This window comes from Thermobia domestica, chromosome 3, assembly GCF_964235325.1.
Source record: "Thermobia domestica chromosome 3, izTheDome1.hap1.1, whole genome shotgun sequence".
NCBI classification, from domain to species: domain Eukaryota; kingdom Metazoa; phylum Arthropoda; class Insecta; order Zygentoma; family Lepismatidae; genus Thermobia; species Thermobia domestica.
This window is the reverse complement of record NC_137456.1, coordinates 67,256,646-67,275,912: the sequence shown is the minus strand read 5'-3', so window position 1 is coordinate 67,275,912 and position 19,267 is coordinate 67,256,646. Positions and strand designations below refer to the sequence as shown.

Sequence of the window (19,267 nt, the reverse complement as noted above, 5' to 3'; positions counted from 1 at the left end):
GAAACGAGAAAATACAGAAATTATTTACTTAATAGGAGAAAGACACTTCTTGTTTTCCACCTGATTGAACAGGAACAATAACAAAAATAAAGCTCCTTCGTGGCTAAGCGGTTACCGTATGTGCCTTTGGCGTGGGAAAGCCGGATTCGATTCCCGGCGGGAGCTCTTGTGGATCGGATTCCACGTTAATCAGTAGGTTCCGTCTCATATAGCCTCGCTGCTGAAAGGGATGTTAAACTCAAAATCAACTCAACTCAAAAAGCAAACAAATTCAGTCAGTAATACAACTCACCATTAACTCTTTGGAACGCTTACCCCAAAAATACTGATTTTCCGGCGCTACTCGTTTTCCATCCGATTGAACAAGAGCAAGAACAAAATGCAGAAAAAATCAGTCAAATGGCGTAACAATCCAGGAAAAATTCTTATGAACTACTTTTCCGAAAGTACTGGTATTCGGGTTTCTCATTTTCCGCGTTATTAAACAAGAACAACATGGAAACAAATGTAATCAAATGCAGCTGCATAGCTTGGAAATTTTAGTTCGGGTTTCTCATTTTCCACGTTATTAAGCAAGAACAACATGGAAACAAATGTAATCAAATGCAGCTGCATAGCTTGGAAATTTTAGTTCGGGTTTCTCATTTTCCACGTTATTAAACAAGAACAAAATGGAAACAAATGTAATCAAATGCAGCTGCATAGCTTGGAAATTTTCCTTCTGGTTTCTCATTTTCCACGTTTTAAACAAGAAAAACATGCAAACAAATGTAATCAAATGCAGCTGCATAGCTTGGAAATTTTCCTTCGTGCTTCTCGTTTTCCACGTTATTAAACAAGAACAACATGGAAACAAATGTAATCAAATGCAGCTGCATAGCTTGGAAATTTTCCTTCGGGTTCCTCATTTTCCACGTTATTAAACAAGAACAACATGGAAACAAATGCAATCAAATGCAGCTGCATAGCTTGGAAATTTTCCTTCGAGTTTCTCATTTTCCACGCTATTAAACAAGAACAACATGGAAACAAATGTAATCAAATGCAGCTGCATAGCTTGGAAATTTTCCTTCGGGTTTCTCATTTTCCACGTTATTAAACAAGAACAACATGGAAACAAATGTAATCAAATGCAGCTGCATAGCTTGGAAATTTTCCTTAGGGTAAAGCATTGCTATGTGGCACCCCTTGAGAAAAATATGAAGTTGTCTCCTAGCGAAACATAAAATACGAACTTTCGAGGGAGGTTCGGACTTGAGGGGTGCTTCTGTACTTCATCGATTATCTAAGTTCAGGACGAACACAGGGACAAATTTCTCACGTCTAGTTTGAGAAGTGTTCTTAACTCAATTTCAAACTGTGTGAACAACACCGTCTATTAGCAATTAAGCCTATAGAAACTTTTGGTAAAAGAACAAAGTTGACAACGTTACTGTCGAATACGGACAAAAACCAAGAACGAAAGTATTAGGATTTTGGTGAGTAATTTTGCATCAATGAAAGTAAATGAATGGACTTTCGAAATGCTTAAATATAAAATACATGAACATATTCTATAGATGTGACCAGTGGCGGATCCAAGGAAGGGGGCTATAGGGGCTATAGCACCCCTCTTCTTTGACGCTTAGGTATATACTGGATAAAATAGGCTTCAATCCTGCTTTACACTGGATAAAACGGTAAAATATTGTTTAGCCCCTCCCTTAATCATATCCTGGATCCGCCCCTGGATGTGACTATAAATTTCCTCTATCTTTCGGTATAATAAATTATTTCAATTGAAGTTATTGAATATCTACTTAATATTTTTCTTTTCTAGCTCAATTTGAGTTATATATGGATATTTTTTTTCTCTCTCGTTTTAAATTAACTGAAATTTTAATGTTTCAATTTTTAATATTTCCTTTTCAAACTTGTTTAAATGTCCTTTTTTCGTTGTCAAAATTTAATTTAGGGATTAAATTTATATACGTTTGTAACACAATTAAGTTTGAACAAGAATTGTAAGAAACAAAACAATGAATCAAAAGATTGCTATCTTGGTCAATAATTATTTTTTGGATCAGGGGCTACAAACTTTTTGAACGGCCCCCTAAATCTAGTTTTCGTAGTTTCTACGGAATAAGCACATCATACTGAGTTAAGTGGTAGTTTGGGTTTGGCTACACTATATGTAGTTCTCCAGATATAAGGCCTAGAGGAAAATTTTTAATTGAAATATATTGGATCTTTTGATACATTTTTGGATCAAGGGCCACAAAAATTTTGAACGGGCCCCTAATTCGAGTTTTCGTGTTTTCTACGGAATAAGCACATCGTACCGAGTTAAGTGATAGTTTGAGTTTGGCTACACGATATGTAGTTCTCCAGATATAAGGCCTACAATAAAATTTTTGGAATGTATTGGATCTTTTGATTCAAAAAGCAAGGGATAATTACTTAAAGCTGAAAGGGAAACCAGTAAAATCCCATAATTACCAGCTGATTTCATGGGAAGCAGAGATATAATTTTCCGTATGAATCGATGGATTAAAACAAACAAAAGATGGTGTAGGAACTCAGCATCGTCTTAAGTGTAAAGTGAAACTTAGCATGTTAATAATTCTCTATCTTCACAAACTACTTATTTTCTGCTACTTTTATTCTTACTGAAACTATATTTGAGTAACCGTTAATGGAAAAGAAAAATCTTTGAGAGAAAAATCAATAATCTTGTTCTGCACATTGAATAGCGATAAACTCAAAAAGTATAATAATCAACGAAGCATGAAATTTATTGGTCATGTAAGGCAAACAATGTCTTTTTTTCTCTTCCTTTACTTTTAAAAATTATCCTAAAGAGTTTAAGTGTATTGCTTTTTTCCTTTCTTTTTAACATTGGAAGACCGAACATGATGATAATAACAGTAATTTCGAGAAGTTAACAAGAAACACGTGCTTCAACTAAATGGAAGACTTAACCTTGGCACAATTTTTGAATATTTTACTATGGAATAACTCACAACAATAGATAGTTATCAACAATGAAGATTACTGAATGCAGACTATCTTGATGATATTTTACATAAATTATGCTGCTGGAAAATGGAATATATATATGTACCTACTGTGTATGTAGATATAATGAAATACAAGACGGTATTGGATATTTTATGAGTTTTTAGATGGGACCACCTTGAACGAATGTTTTGTCAGTAGCATAGGAAGTGCTGGCATTAGTTCGATTGGTTTCATCAAGTGTTTGGCTATCACCAGCCAAACTCTGTGAACATAACAGTACCGTATCCACGGGGGCCTTGGCGGGACTGCACCCCTAAAAGTTTCAAGGTAGGCTTCCAATGAACTATAATATGGTTGAATTGCCTCCCCTAACTTCTACCGCTCCCCCACATTTTTGGGCTGGCTACTGACCTGGAACATAATAACTTCTAAGTACACTTTTGATTAAAAATTAATTATTTTATTCAATGCAAAATCTTCATAACTGAGCAGTAATTTGAGGGGAGCAGGGACAAACTGCCCCATTTTAGTTCTCCGCCTTTCCAGGGGAACCAACTTCAAGATAAAACTTTTCATGAATATACTGTAAATGAAATGAAACATGGAATAGGTTCACCTCTTCCCTAGCAAAAATACTCTTAAATGAAACAAAAGTATGGCCTGATGGAACCTTTTCTGTAAAGTACCTAATATTAGGACCCAATATAGATAATGTTTATTTCTTAAAGCTTAAGGTTATGTAAAATATTGTTCCCTCAGTTTAACTTGTTAATCATGGAACGGTCCCACCATGCCTCTTCCAAAAGAACTGAAAATAATTTTAAAAACGCTGCTTCTGCCTCATCATCTGAAGAAAATATATTTGCCTAAGATAAACATAGCCTAAATTCAATCTGTAGGCTATCTAGCTCAATGAAAATCTAATTAACTCCCCTAGAAGCAGTAAAATTATTTATCGTTGTTTTAAATTCTACGAGGACCAAAATTTCTTATTTCATATTTTCAAAGCGGCTGAACTTCATATCTTTCTGGTGGGACCAAAATATTGACGCTTGCTCTGCCAGCAGAGTTGCCAACCTTCGAGAACAAAATTATCGATTTTTGTCTTTAAAATTACCGTATATTCCCAAAAAATCGTAATTCGTTATAATACTACTAATAATATCAATAATATATAATAAACTTAGTTAGTAATTTTCAGTTTCGAACTTCAAATCGGTGTCACTGTCTTCATTTTTTTTAGAAACCCTTAATATTAAACATTTCTCTGAACAACAATAATATTTCCACTCCCTCGTAAACGCAATTGAATTTAAAGAATAAATGCAGAATTGCCATTTGCCAATTCTCAAGTCGTTATTGATTTATTTGAGCGGGAATGACTGTTAAGAACTTCAGTGTGTGTCTTTTATAATTAGTTCTACAATTTATTTGCACATTCAAAACCTCCAAAAAAAAAAAAAATAAAATAAAATAAAATAAATAAAATAAAATAAAATAAAGTGCGTTCTAAAATTATCGTATTACCGCAAGGGCAAATTATCGTATTATTGCATTCACATATTATCGCAAGGGCATTTTCGTAGGCCTATATAGTTTTAATCCTGCCTCCCTACTTTATTCTTGATTACAATGTTTTATTTGTATGACGGTAGGAAATATATCCATACTATAGATAGATAGATATGATATGGAAGAATATATGTAAATACCTATATGTAAGTAGTTACTGTATATCACTACTTCTAGTTGTAAGTCGGTAAAAATGACGGTAAATTACAAACATTGAGCTTAGGACAAGAAGTCAAGAGAATTTCCGAAGCACTGTCTTAAAGAACAAAAAGTATTCTGATTCTAACTTAGCATCCTGAAGTTAGTCGACTGTTTTTCAATACCATAATGAGCCAGAGCGTATTGAAATAACATTTTAGATTTTTATTCTATTTTAGTTTTTATTGTTGTTCCTGAGAGATTTGACTGGAAAATAAATTTAGAGTTCCATCTTTTATTTTAATTGTTAAATTGACTTATTATTATTAGATAAGATAAATAAAGGTTTTGTAATTAGAATGGCATAAGTGGAACTTATTGTAACTTTAATTTGTCCGTCGCTCCCCATAATAACTTTTGAACGGAACCGATTTTTTTTTTTAAAAAAGTTTCATTCTTTTCTTTTTTTCAAGAGCGCTTATCTTGCCCACGTTCCTTAAATGGAGTCAATCTATTATTTCATGGGTAACGGTGGTTTAAACGATAACCATCCATATCCCGCCGTTTTCTACAATTGAAACAAATGTCATTGGAATTATACACCTCACCGTTAGATGGCTGGATAGATCTATCAGCGAAATTGAAACACCTAGAAGGCCTACTGTATGTGACTCTTTTTACTACCAGAATTTATTTAAAACTTTCATTTTTTTTTTTTTTTTAATTTTTGCGTAGTGTTGAAGATGCTTGTTAAGCTGTTTCTCGAAAGCCTCTGTTGCTTAATTTGACTAATTTAAAGAAATGTCTTATAAAGCTTGAAAGGTGCTTGCTTTTATAATTGGTAAACTATAGATCAGGCATGTCAAGTGCACGATAATTTGTCGTGATATACGATAATTTAAACCTTAATGCTATATATATAATAATGGCTTTGCGATAATACGTGAACATACCATAATTTTAAAACGCACACTTTTATTTTCAGTTTTTGAGTGTGCTAATAATTTGAAAAAAAATTGGAATAAAATCTTTGAGTTTTACGTCCCACAGTTATGCCGGCAAATTCTAAAGGAGACGGTGATGATGAGAAATGAATGAAAAAATGGCGGAATGAAGAGAGTGGGAGGAAACGGGAGAACCCCAAGAAAACCCACGTACACGGTGTTTGTCCACCACAAAGTTTACTTGGCGAAGGGTGGCATCTAACCTAAGCTAATAATTTGTAGGTGTCCATTAAATAATTTTAACACACATATATACACAGAGAGGTTTTAACAATCATTCCTGCTAAAATAAATCAATAACGATTTGAGAACTGGCAAATGGCAACCCTGCATCTATTCTTTAAATTCAGTTACATTTATGAAGGGGTGGAAATGTCCAGAGTAGTGTTATTAACGTTAAAAAAAAAGATGGTGAGGACAGTGACGTTGACTTGGAGTTCGAAACTTAACGAATATACAATATATTTTGTAATACACAATAATTTTAAAGACGGAAAGTAATAATTTTGTTCTCTGAGGTTGGCAACTCTGCCGTAGATCCATGTCTCACATAGCCTCGGTGCTTAAACTGACGCTAAATTCCGATTCAAGCAATCAACCAATGATGTCGACTGCCTAGCATAGCGTTTTACGGAAGAACGTGCCTACCTAAGACAGATTTTCCTGATGATTGGTCAGCATATCTGTTCCTATTACCATTATATTTTTGGTTTTCAAAATTGGAACTCTTCTCATCATTAATTCATGCAGCTCTGTAATTTGTTACACGATGTTAGGCAACCCCGAGAAACGAACCCAGAACCAAGAGGAATAGAGACAGGGACGTTAACCACACCACAGACTAAGATATTACCTACATAGATAAAAAATCAAAGGAATTTTGTAAGGTAGCACTTTTCAAATACTGTAATCACTATTATGGGTGAAATTACATACTTTTGCTCATGTTCAATCTAAAATAAATGAACTCCTCGGAAAACTCACCTGTGCTGTCTTCTATAGCAGAAGGGCATCTAACGAAATCCACAATTATATAGTCTTGAGGTAACTGACTCTTCTTATAAGCTTTATAAAAAAGAACTCACTAACAGAACACAGGAAGACGAATATAATAACACAAAAGAAAATAATAAAATTACGTGATTCTTCCTTTCACTATCGATAATAGACACAGTCTGAAATATAATTAAAGAATTGAAGAGAATTTCCCACACATCAAAGAAGGTCTGACAAAAAACCACAAAACAATGCTTCACGTGCCACAATGAAGACAAGGGAAGATTTTTGTCAGACTTGGGATTTTTGCGTTCCTTGTATATTGTTTAATTCCTGGATTTTCTTAGGTCACTCTCTTCGCTGCTCAGTCAGTAGGCCATCACCAGGATGAATAAGCGGATATAGTTTATTGAGCACGTTTTTTTTTTTATTATTTTTAAATGTAAAAAAAACCGAGAATTGAGTCAGCACCGGTAAGGTATATGGAAGGTGTGGCTTTTTGGCAATGGGGAAAAAAAAGTGAAGGCACTTGAACTTCGCCGAATTTTCCCCCTCAACCACCCCTCCCTCCTAGTACAATACTTTTTTTTTGCCTTCAATTCACATATGCTGTCACTCTCACACATACACAATATACTACATATTGTGACGGACACGCGGGTGCTTAGTTGGTTCTTTTCTCCGCCTTACGTAAAAGGTCTCTCTCAAGAATCCTCCAATAGTCAACAGGAGAAAATTTTCTTCAACAGCCATCTTCGACGTATGTAGGACGGACACGGCTCTGCTTGTGTATACCCTTCTACATACCTTTTCTCTTCTCCACATACTCTCTCTTACTCAGACTCTTTCTGTCTGCCTCTGTCTCTTTCTTGCATCATCAAGCTTTTTTTCACTTTCGTTTCGGAAACAACTTTCTCGTGGTTTATCGATTTGTTCTTTCTCTGAGTGTGTATGGAGAACATCCAAAAAGGAAGAACCAGAAATTTGAGTTCAACTATCACAATGATCATGTCTATAGCTTTTTACTTACAAATCCTGAGTTCTTGAATTACAAGAGAACATATAATTTCTCCTCTCACGCCGTAATATTTACTTTAAGTTGAGCAGTACGCGAGAAGTCTCACTAAAATTTCCAGACGCAATGACATTCATCATCATTCTTAATAACTTGCCATTAAAATAAACAATAACTTTCTTAACCATCTTTAATAAATTGCTATTAATAGCCAGAATAGAGTTCATCATCATTAACATATCATTACTTGATATCAGAACTTTCATAATCATCATTAATAACTTGTCATTAGTAGGCTTAATAACTTTCATCATCAAGTTAAATAATTTGTCATTAATTGACACAATAATTTTCATCACCATTAGTAAGTTCCTAATAATAGAAACAATAACTTTATTCATTATCATTAGTAACTTGCCATTTATAGACACATCATTAATAATTTGTCATTAATATACACAATAACTTTCATAATCATCATTAATAACTTGCCATTAATAGACTTATGTACTTTCATCATTAAGTTAAATAATTTGTCATTAATTGATACAATAATTTTCGTTATCACCACTAGTAACTTGCTAATAATAGGAACAATAACTTTACTAATTATCATTAATAACTTGCCATTTATTGATACAATAAGTTTCATCACAATCATTAATAATTTGTCATTAATATACACAATAACTTTCATAACTATCATTAATAACCTGCCATTAATAGACTTAAATAGACTTTCATCATTAAGTTAAATAATTTGTCATTAATTGACTCAATAATTTTCATTATCACCATTAGTAACTTACGCTAATAATAGACACAATAACTTTATTCATTATCATTAGTAACATGCCATTTATAGACACAATAACTTTCATGGGGCCGCAGTGGCTCAGTGGTAGAGCGTTCACCTCTGGTGCTTGGGGTCCCGGGTTCAATCCCAGCCCCCGCCAAGTGAACTTTGTGGTGGACAAACACCGTGTGCGTGGGTTTTCTCGGGGTTCTCCCGTTTCCTCCCACTTTCTTCATTCCATCATTTCATTCATTATTCATCATCACCGTCTCCATTAGCCTAACCGGCATAACCGTGGGACGTAAAACTCAAATATTTCATTTCATTCAATAACTTTCATCGCAATCATAAATAATTTGCCATTACTATACACAATAACTTCCATCATCATCATCGTAACTTCCATTACTAGACAATAACTTTCTTCATTATCATTAGTAACTTGCCTTTAACAGGCACACTAACTTGTATCACCGTTAATAACTTGCTATAACCAGTTGCAATAAATTTCGTCATTATGATCATTAATTGCTTGCCATTAATAGATACAATAAATTTCATCATTATTGTTAATAATTTGTCATTAGTATGCAAAATAACTTTAACCGTTATCATTAACAACCTGTCTTGCTGACATGACAATTTGAGACGCTTGCGTGTACTTAATCTCTTTGTTTTTGCATAGTTCCAATTTTCTACTCCTCCTTCTTGCTTTTCTATCATATTTTTGTACCTTATCCCTAATAGGATACAGGGGCGGATCCAGGACAGACTTCTGGGTTGGCGGTGGGTTGTCATATTGCTACTTTTAAGGGCTCCAAACTTTGGGATGGGTTTTATTTATATATATAAAATAAGAAAGTTTCCTTTTCTGGGGAGGGCGATCGCCCCGATCGCCTCCCTGGAATCGCCCCTGATAGGATAGTTTCTTCTTAATACGTAAATGTCCTAACCAATTTCCCTTCTTTGAAAAGTATGTTCAATATTGATTTTACACTCTTCAAATTTTGGGAACATTTCCTCTTTGATTCTGGTTTCAATTGCTTTTTTTTTTTTTTTTAAGCAATTCCTTTCCATATCTACGTTTCAAGCACTCCCAGAAGTTTTCTTAACAGTGTTTGTTTTTCTACTCCGTACAGCAGAGTAATATTCTTGCTTTGAAAGATCTGATGAGGCATCTTCGTACCACTTTTATCAAAGAGCCACAAAATATGCTTCGCTTTTTCCTAAATGAATTTTTGTCTCTTCTCGTATTCAGTTTTACTTCCCGTTCTCACCATTTTTAATATTTCTAGATATCAAGAACTTCTCTACTCTTTCCCCTCCAACTTCTATATCCCATACATTTCTTTCATTGTAACACTTTCCGTGAAAATACACCAAAGGATTGGCAAATTGGTCGTCAATTTGTTGTTGTTAAATTGCTGTGATGTGTTAAACGACAAAGAGGGTTAACATTTATTATTATTATTATTATTATTATTATTATTATTATTATTATTATTATTATTATTATTATTATTATTGATCGTTATTATAATAATAATAATATTACAACTAGGGGGCATGGTGGCTCAGTGTTAGGGCACTTACCTCTGGTGCTTGGGGTCTTTGGTTCGAACCCTGGCCAGTAAGTTTCTGGTAGACAACACCGTGTCTGTGTGTTTTCTCGGGGTCTTCTGGTTTCCTCTCATTCCATCAATTCTTTCATCATCATTCACTCGCCTCAATTATTATTTTTCTTAGCCTAAAGAATATAATCGTGGGGCATTAAATGGAAAGATGAATGATATATATATATCGCAATTGCTTTACATCCTTGGAATGACGACAAGCTTCAATCACCATTACTCTCTATATATAATCAAATCGCTATGTAGTTACAAACGTTAGAGAAAACTACGCAAACTAATCACTAAACTGTATATTGTTAACTCATTTGGTATAGATATAACTGGAATATATGACGGTAAGTGGGAAAGGAATATAGTACAACATCGCTAGCTCTTCTGCCGGTAATTCGACATTCCGTATAATTCGATGATAATTTTCTTCTTCTTTTTCTTTCTTTTCTTTAATTGTTAAACAATTTCTGCTGATCACAATATCTTTGAAATAATTTGGTGGTTCATTACTAACTAGACCAGGGGTGTGCAACTTGGAACATTAGGCGGGCCAATCACAGAGCACTCAATGGCGTCGCGGGCCTCACTGTAGGTATATCATTTTTGCGACAATTGAATAGTGTAGATTCACTTCAATACCTGTAAGTGATGGAACATGTTCATCGTAATTTACATCACAATAACACAAAACAACTGTCATACTTGTAACCAAAATATTTACTCACTACGGAGGAGCAGAATAATGTATTTAGAACTTTGTCGGTACATCTAGCAATCCTTATACCGAAGGAAATTTCCCCCACGTACCTGCGCTTGCCAAGTGCTTGTCTTCAGGGCGTTACCACGTTTCGCACTATGTGATCGATGGAAAATTTCCAGTTCACTCTTAGCAGGTTTTGAAAAAAAGGAAAATGATAATAAATATTTGTTTTCAATAACTTACCAGCGGGCCGGAAGACAGAGTTAGGCGGGCCGCATATGGACCGCAGGCCGGCTGTTGCACACGGCTGAACTAGACTGAATAACTTCTAACGTCGCCTATACGGTGCAACCAGTACAGGTACATTTTTATTAGTCTATTATTGTAATTACAATATACAGGGTGGCCCAAAAGTAGGTACACACACCATCACCGATCAAGTATGACATTTTAATTGATTAATATAATGAATTTATTTGGTCTGGTTTGTTCCGATCTTAAGGTATAAGTGAAAATAAATTAAGAAGAGATAAGGAAAAAAATCTAAGTCAATACATGTACGAATAACAAGAAATAAATGATATAAAATGTCATGAACGATCAGTACAGGACTGTATACCTACTTTTGGGCCACTCTGTATATTTAAATGTATGAATTTACACCTGCTTTTTTTTATCTATTCAAAAAATCCATTATGGTATAAATTTCTCTAATTTCTGCCCTTTTTTACTTTGTGACACTAACTCTTTAGCGAATTTAGTAACAGATTTTGTCCTTTTCGTGGAAATTCCAATCTACCTCATTCTCCTTCCTAGTAACGAAATGGCTCAAGAAAGTCAGGTAACCACTGTCAATCAGTAATACCAACCTGAAACGTTATAAAATCCCATCTCGAGAGGTAGAATTTCCCAATTTGCTCTTGAATTTCCCACGATATATTAATATCAATTTTTTTACAACTTTGAATACATAAGTAATTAAATCAAAGTATATCAGTCATTTTCTTCAATGTAGTAGTCAATTGTCCAAAAATTCCTTATCAAACACCTTATAAATACATATTTTCCTTAAACGAAAGAGATAATTGAAAATGCTGATGAAAATAAGTATACAGACTAATATTTAGAAAGATCCATCGATTGATTATCGGCTTTGTACAAAAAACTAAAAGTAAGAACTCTTTCTATTTTGAGTTTGGTATTTCCGTTAGGATTTTGTGTCATCATTTAGCACTGAACATAATAAAACTAACTAAACTTCATTCTTTAGTCATTTCGTATGGAATGTTTTGAAAATTGGACGTTTCTCGTCTTCCGTTAATTATGTACTTTCTTTGATTTTTTTAAAATATCAATGTAAATTAATATTATTTAACATGCATTTTATCGTAACAAATTTTTACAATTAGCATTATTTTCACATTTATTGAAGACCCATTTGCCTACTCGCTCCTAAACAATTTTTTTTTTGGGCGTCAATAAGATAGATGAACGAAAAATTCCATAAATCCTGCCAATTTTTGCGAAGATTCCCTTTATCCCATTTCAAGAAATCATTCTCAAAAATTCCCACAATATGGGTTGGCATCACTGCTGTCAAATAAACTCAGGTGAGATAGGTGTAAGGGATATTCTGGCACGGAGAGATTTATCTGTGAAGAACTTATCATTTCTTTAGTTTTATATGTAAGATTTTTTTTAAAATTAACAATTATTGTAATGTATTTTTCTTAGTTCTGTATTGTACTATAACATCATTAGAGAAATATGCCGTAAAATATTATATGTTGTGAATAATCGACCTCTTATTCCGCAAAATTCGACAGTTTCAGTAACTCGACAATCTCTGCAAGGGCGGATTCAGAGGGAGCGATCGGGGCTAACACTCCCCCAGAAGACGAAACTTTTTTATTTTATATATATAAATACAACCCATCCCAGAGTTTGGAGCTCTTAAAAGTAGCTCTAACTGACAGTATGACAACCCACCGCTCCCCCCAGAAATTGGTCCTGCATCCGCCCCTGAGTCTCTGTCTACATTAGGTCGAGCTTGGGGAACTCTACTGGACTGCAAATTGTTAACGTGGGTCCTACGCTCCGCCTTCCAAAGTAAACTTGGCGATATAGTCGGTGTGAGTTAATGACCAATTGGATAACATGATAACTTCACTCTCTATTCTTTTAAATTACACTTCTGTTGAGTAATTGTCATATCACTGTTGCTGTGTGTGTGTTTCCAGATGTTCCAGCAATTGGATTACCGGTTGGAGCTCAAAATATATCAACTTCAACTTCGATCAGAAGTCTGAGAACTTCTATAAAAAGATAAGTAAACAAAAAAACAATCCAAAAACAATAAACTCTTTCCGTTTAACGTCCCACGATATGCCGCTTTTAGGGAGAAGGCGAGCAAATGATGATGGAAGAATCGGTGGAATGAACATGTGCGAGGAAAGGGGAATACCCCGACAAAATTCATGAACAAGATGTTATTTACCACCAACTTACTTGGCCGGAATCGAACAAAGGACTCCACACACCAGAGGTAAACGCTCTACCACTCAGAAATCTAATATAAGCGACGAAAAGATTATAGTTGTGATGGTTTTGCATTTACAAACTCTCAAATATAAAAACATAAACACTTGAGTAAAATGAAATTCATTTTACGGAGATGGTAGAAAAAAATAAACTTATTTGATACTTGGTTAATCCTGTGTTTCCAAGTAATAAGCAAGCTTATAGTTGCATCACAACAACTTGATCTCTGAGATATTAAAATTTCAGAAACCTTTTTATTTTAATATGAGTTGGTAGACCAGTTGAATACCTTAGTATTCTTATTTATCCTCAATAGTTTATCTACGAAAAATATTTTCTTTTCTAACTGCTACCCTCTCAATTTAACCATTTGCATCTATATTTCCTTCGTCAGAACCTTAATAACTAAGTAGTTCTGTTGTGGAAACGTTTTAAAGTAGAAACACTAGCGATAAAGCAAAAATTATGTGCAGGTTTACATATCTATGCAAACTATCAGAACTCTTAAGTTAGATAGTATGGAGATGTGTTAAACATAAGTTCAAAGATTTGACTACAAAAAGGGTTAAAAGAATGAAATAAAAAAGGAATTTTGGTAGTAGAATAGCAGTAAAAAGTAGCTGTGTCGTGTGTACACCACGAAAAGAAGTTTGGTTAGATACAAGGGTGCCCAACGTGTCCAACGTGAAGGGTAGACACAGTTGTCTATGTTACACTGTCTGTATCTTTCGCTGCTATTGTTATGGTTCCGGTAGCAAACTAATGAACAAATAAGTAGACCGCCAATTATTTCTGAAACGAAAAATAGGCCCCTAATGTTAAATGGTTGTTCACCTCTGGGTTAGAATATTGAAAGTATCTAAATGCCAGCCTAACTTTAAGGTACAGTTGGGTTGCATACTACCAAGGAAAAGGTAATTCATCTATGATAAAATCCATGGGAATACATAGAAAGGGAACACATCCTCGGATCATCTGTAATAAACTCCATGGGGATATATAGGAGGAACATATCCTCGGATCATCTGTAATAAACCCATAGGAATACATAGGGGGACATATCTTCGGATTATCTGTAATAAACCCATGGAAATACATAGGGGGACATATTCTCGGTTCACCTGTAATAAACCCATGGGAATACATAGGGGAACATATCTTCGGATTATCTGTAATAAACCTATGGAAAGACATAGGGGAACACATCTTCGGATCTGTAATAAACCAATGGGAATACATAGGGGGACACATCCCCAGATTTTCTGTAATAAACCCCATGGGAATACATAGAGGGACATATCCCCGGATTTTCTGTAATAAACCCCATGGGAATACACAGGGGGACATGTCTTCGGATATTCTGTAATAAACCCATGGAAATACATAGGGGGACTTATCTTCGGATTTTCTGTAATAAATCCCATGTTAATACGTAGGGGGCCAAAAATTGATGGTGATCCATAAAGTAGCTCTTGAGACTTTTTGTCTCCCGAAAGAATGGGCACACGGACAGGGCTGGCAGGTAGATAAAAGTCCTTAAAAAGGTAGAGTAGTACAATGGCTTTCATGTTGAGTAAGGTAATGACTTTAAATAATAATAACAATAATAACAGTCCACTGAAGGTTATTCCCTAGAGAAACTGTAACATATTACAAATCAATGCTTTGCTTTTCGGACTTTTTATTTATTTCTTCATAAGGCATTCTATTATTATAATTATAATTATTTTTTCCACTTTTTAAACTTTTAACAAGCAAGAACACGGATCCTTGACCATTTACTGGAAACAAGGAGCAAGGTTACCAGATTGTTATTTTTCTAAGAAACGTTTCTGATTACTTTCAGAAGCTACACATAAGGTACTCATTTATAGAAATTTCTCTAATTAGAAAAAAATGAGTTACTTTTTTCTAAGTGGCCTAGTTTTCATTCTAATTAACCTTTCTGTAAAGTTTCCTTCAGTTTCTCGATTCCCATAACTTTTTTTCCTAGTTCGCTTTGCCTTTATTAAGCATCCAAACTTGTAATGGAGGTCCTTATATTCATCCCTCCAAATGCTGACTTTGCTGTAAATTTACTCTAATTTTAAGGGTGTTTATCCTCGTGCTAAATTTTGAACCCTGAAACCCTTTGGAGCTCTCCCGAAATAAATTTCTGCATATATGCCTCCATTACATCTTCTGTCAATATCAAGTCACAATTGTGGCCCTTCGGTGCAAGCGTTCCCGGGTTCGATTCCCGGTGGGGCCACTCGGTCGAAAAAGTGTAAAACGCTTTTTCAGGCCAGCCAGGTTTTTCCTGGGTTTTCCTCATTCACACCAGGCAAATGCCGGGATGGTACCTAACTTAGAAGTCCCAGGCCGCTTCCTTCCTTCCCCAATCCTTTCTTCCTTCCCTTTCCCCGGATTGTGTGTGCTCTTTCGTGAAGGGCTAAATGGCCTTAGATGCCGAAAGCCCAGAAATCTAAAATCCTATCCTATCCTATCAAGTCACAGTTAAAAAAAAAATAAAATAAAATAAAATAAAAATAAAAATAAAAATAAAAATAAAAATAAAAATAAAAATAAAAATAAAAATAAAAATAAAAATAAAAATAAAAATAAAAATAAAATGAAATCTTTAAGTTTTACGTGCCATGTTTATGTCGGCTGGAATAAAGGAGACGGTGATAATGAGAAGGAATGAAGAAAGTGGGAGGAAACGGGAGAACTCAGAGAAAACCCATGCATACGGTGTTCTTTCTACCACAAAGTACGGTTGGGGCTACCTAGTTTCAAACCAGGAACCCCACACACCAGAAGTGAAGCTCTACCATTCAGTCACAGCGGCCCCAAGGCATAGTTGAAGGTGGAATCTGAACAAGTGCAGTATATTCTATACTCTTCTATTGGAAATCGAAGCCTGGAAGCAGGATGGGAAAGAACCTGGAAAAGGATGTCAAAGGTAAAAATCTAATGGTACCTTTAGATTCATCTTGACGAATAAAGACCAAAAGTATCATTTAGTGCCTTTTTAGCAAGCACTTGTTCCTAATTTTTAGAAAAATTAAACATTTTACTTTAAGATGGGAGGGATGAATATAAAGGAATTCATATGGCAAGAATACAAGATTCAGGAAATTTTTTAATTGTTTACCTTTGATGGAATATACTTATTCACCACTTTTTTCCCCCGAATATCAATGGTTACTTCAGTTATTTCTGCTGTACTTGAGAAATGAATTCAAACTAGTAAGATTTCCCTTAATCGAATTTTTAAAAGAAAATATTTATTATAAGTACACACTATACTTAAAACATAGCTACAACATTTATTGTTTTTGCTTCAACGTGATGTTTAATAACAGGTTGTTCTAAGTAGCAATTAAATAGCTGTCTTCCGTAAAATTTGGCAAAGCTCAAACTCCAGCTTTGATGGTCAATGACTCGGGAACAATGAGGTCTGCACACCATAAAATTTCACATGCGTACTAAGTTCTATAATAATGTCTTCCTCCGTACCAATTTTGGTCAGGATTGTATGAGTTTCATAAAATCGGATACGATACAATCTATAATTGTAACTTAAAAAACAAGAAAAGGAAGACGGCGCGGTGGCTCAGTGGTAGAGCGTTCACCTCCGGTGCTTGGAGTTCCTCGTTCGATCCCAGCTCGCGCCGTGTGGACTTTGCGGTGGACAAACACCGTGATCGTGGGTTTTTTCGGGGTTCTCCCGTTTCCTCCCACTCTCTTCATTCCACCATTTCATTCATTTCTCATCATCACCGTCTCCTTTAGCCTAACCGCCATAACCGTGGGACGTAAAACTCAGATTTAATTTCATTTCAAGAACAAAAGAAAATCGAACGATTGAGGATGAAAAAAAGATAGAAGATACGAAACTAATATAATTGGTTAATTTGTACACTAAATGTCTATTAGAGCAACAAAGTTATTTACTTAACGATAAAAGTATCATAAATTGTATTCATATAGCTTTACAGGTCATTTTTGAGTACAATGATAACATTCTCGTGACTATATGAGTCAGTGATGGAATGAATCATGAACTTTGTGATCCGTGACGCGGAAGATCCAGAGACAGTGAGATCCAGAACCCACTAGATCCGGATAGACTTTTGACCCGGAGTGACCTGTAGACGAAACGTCGTCATGTACATGTTAAGTATGTGTGAGATTACTAGTGCAATTCTAACAAATATGAATCCTTTTCACTAAGTATGAATCCTCTTTCTTGCTTGTTGTTTGCGTGTGTAAACCATTACACTGAAAAATAACTACAAGGTTTATTAGTACAAAGTGCGTTAGAAACACAGAAAAGATAAAGTACATGTTTCTCTTATGAAGGATCGTCAAAGTTTAATTGATCTGTAAAATTTGTCTTCTAGGGTGTAAAAGATATAGCTATGTTCAAAAACTACGTGTAGAAAAACGAACGAGCAAATATAAAATTGTATTTGTGAAAACGTCAAATATTCAAAATAACGATATCTTGATTAAGAAATCTGTTTTAACACACATGACGCAAACGTTGCGTCATGGAGTAATAGAGTCGATTATCACTGTTCATTACCGACTTACTTCACTCAAACTTTTATTTTTATACTTTGTTGTTTAAAGGAATGTTGTACAAAAAATAAATAAATAAATAAAAATAAAAATAAACGCAATTTTGACACGTGCTAATCTCTGTATGTCATATTTAAAAACCAGATGTTAAGTGACCAGTTTTTTTACACATGCCAGAACTTTGTTGATAAAATTTCTTCGCAGACAGAGGGAACAGAAGGTGTTGGTTGTTGCTGGTTGTTGAATTTTGTTATTGGTTGAGTTGATAGATGCTTAGTCCCATGCATTTTATTCCCATTTCCTCTCTCTCACCTCCTCCCCCTTAAGCTATACGCACTTTGCTTTCCCGGTGGTGGCACTCGGTCGGAAAAGTGTAAAACGCTTTTTCAGGCCAGCCACCCTGAAGCAAATGCCGGGGTGGTACCTCACTTATAGGTCCCAGGCTGCTTCCTTCCTTCCCCAATCTTTTCTTCCTTCTCTTTCCTCGGATAGTGTGCTCGCTGAGGGATGTCATTCCTCAAATGTGATGGGTTGAATGGCCTTAGATGCCGAAAGCCCAGAAATCTAACTCCTAAATCAAAATCAATTTTGAATACAATGATGAGTAAGGATAAAGCATGATTTGTATTAATGTTTCTACGACCAACGAAGCATTCTAGAAAATATAATAATATATCTTTTGAGAATGGCCAAGGGTGAGACAATCCAATTTTAAGTGGCGTCTCAACTCAGTAAGGCTCACCCTTAGCACTTCCAATTGGTTTTACAAATAAGAAAAAAAAAACATTGAAACCATAAGAAAGAAGAAGGGAGTAAGAGTTCAAAATGTGCGAGTAAATCTAAGATTATTGCTCTGCAATGCCTTCTCTTATGTAAGGAATTCCGAAAGGAGGAAACAGTAATGTAATACAAAAACATTATTCCAATTTCTTCATCAGAAAAGCCATACTTCCAATTTATTTTTTTTTTCTCCTCGAGAAATCTGTGCTAGGCAAGCAATTACTTAGGATACGTGAATATGTCACTGGTGAATCATGTAAGTTTTCTTCTTTTCGGTCTGTACACCATTGTAATTTTTAACTATTGTTTTCCGATTGAATAACACGGTGAGGTACGTTATTTTTGTTTTCTTTCTTCAAGGCACGTCTTTTTCACCACATTCTTCGTCACGTAGTCTTCCCTAATTCATTAATACTTACTTTCTCGAATTACACGCTTTTCAATAGCTTTCTTTCTTTTCTTCTTTATATATATATTTTTTACGTATTTTTAAAAAGAAGAAGACCCAAATTTCACCACGTGAAGAGTTTA

At 34.8% G+C, this 19,267-nt stretch overlaps 1 protein-coding gene across 2 annotated transcripts in view; it reads right to left on the bottom strand.

The window, feature by feature from the left end:
- The window catches only part of LOC145680467 (uncharacterized), a 173,171-nt gene that overhangs the window by 67,810 nt on the left and 86,094 nt on the right, over positions 1 to 19,267 (bottom strand). Inside the window, exon 1 of one of the 2 annotated variants that reach the window (XM_081751033.1) lies at positions 6,699 to 7,522. The exons of the other annotated variant lie outside the window; for it this stretch is intronic. The gene's annotated coding sequence lies outside the window, so the exon portion shown is untranslated. Of the gene's footprint in view, positions 1 to 6,698; positions 7,523 to 19,267 lie in introns of those variants that run through there. 2 annotated transcript variants of the gene reach the window in all.